General features: G+C 61.5%; 1 protein-coding gene across 3 annotated transcripts in view; it reads right to left on the bottom strand.

Annotated features, from left to right (window-relative positions):
• XPO1 (exportin 1) overlaps positions 1–802 on the bottom strand; it is a 53,039-nt gene extending 52,237 nt beyond the window's left edge. Inside the window, exon 1 of one of the 3 annotated variants that reach the window (XM_015557920.1) lies at positions 7–802. The gene's annotated coding sequence lies outside the window, so the exon portion shown is untranslated. The remainder of the gene's footprint in view (positions 1–6) is intronic. The other 2 variants (XM_015557917.1, XM_006778560.2) reach the window with 2 other exon arrangements.
• Positions 803–1,279: the final 477 nt, after the last annotated feature.

The raw sequence follows: 1,279 nt of genomic DNA, 5'->3' as shown, positions 1-1,279 counted from the left end.
ACTTACCCAGAGATGGAACCAACTGCTTCTTCCTTCCTGGTCGGGGATTTGGGAGAGGGAAGGTGGGGAGAGGGGAAAGGGGAGGAAATCAAGGTGGGTTTCAGTTTTCCCACCTTAAAAAAAGGAAATTAAAAAAAAAGATGAGGGCAAAAAAAAAAAGGCTCAACAATATTTACTATCCAGGGACACTTCACCCCGACACACACACACACACACACCCCACACACACACCCAAAAAAGGAGGGGAATTAATCTGAGAAATAAATGCTCCCGCCTGGCTGGGGAGTAAGGAGAGGGGGAGGGGAACGGGGTCAAGTCCCAAAGATTCAGCCCCGGGGGGACCCTCCAGCTACAGGCGGCGGCGGGAGCGGCAGGAGTCGGGGTGTAGAGTCCACACGGCCGGGGGACGCTCAGCCGCCAGTTGCAGTCCGACTTCCCCTACCAAAACACGGCTCCCTCTCTCACGCGGCTCTGGCGCTGGCCCCCCCACCCCGGCTCGCCTAAACTTTCCCCCCTTCTCCTGCTTCTCAGCGACTGGTGGTTCCCCCTCCCCCTCGGGTGGTTGCACGGACTGCAGCAGCAAAGACTGGAAGAGGCAGCGCCGCCCGGGCTGTAGCTACTGTTGCTCTTGCTGATGCTGTAGCTCCCGCTGGTCCTGCCGCGGCCGCTGCAGCCGCTTCTCCCCCTCCTCCTAGTGCCTCAACTCGGAACCGGTTGAAACCGGTTCAGACTGGGAGATTCCATCTCGGTTGAGTTTTCAGCCCATGGCGCCGCGGAGCGTTTGGAACCTGGGCCTCCGCCCCCAGCCCGCCCGTCTATTGGCCTGTTCCAGCCACAGCCGCGCCATCAGCCCACCTCTGGTTGGCAAGATCGCCCGTCAATCCCACCTCAAGTCTCCACACGAGCCCGCCGCTTTTGCCTCCGCCTCTTTCCAGCAGCGATTTGTCCGCAGAGTGGGGGGAAGGGAATTGGGGCGGGTCGGAAAAGAGAGAGAAGGGGGGGTGGAGGAGGAGGTGGGACCAGAGTTGAGCCCAGGAGAGGAGGCAGCGAAGAGAAGCCGCGAGGAGGACTGGTTCGATCATCCGTCAATCAAATGCAGCCCGCCCTCGACTTCCCGTTCCCCGCCCGCCGCTCCCCCTCCCAGGGCTTAGTCCGCGGGCCCGGCCTTTCTGACCCGCTCATTGGCTGGCGCCTTTGGTGACGAAGAGGGTGGGGAGCAGCTCGTGAGCTGGTGGTGGCGCGAGTTTGAGCGCGGCGCGAGGCATCCTTCTCTCGGCTT

Source organism: Myotis davidii, unplaced genomic scaffold (assembly GCF_000327345.1).
Source record: "Myotis davidii unplaced genomic scaffold, ASM32734v1 scaffold6, whole genome shotgun sequence".
In the NCBI taxonomy this organism is placed as follows: Eukaryota; Metazoa; Chordata; class Mammalia; order Chiroptera; family Vespertilionidae; genus Myotis; species Myotis davidii.
This window is presented reverse-complemented; position numbering and strand designations above follow the sequence as displayed.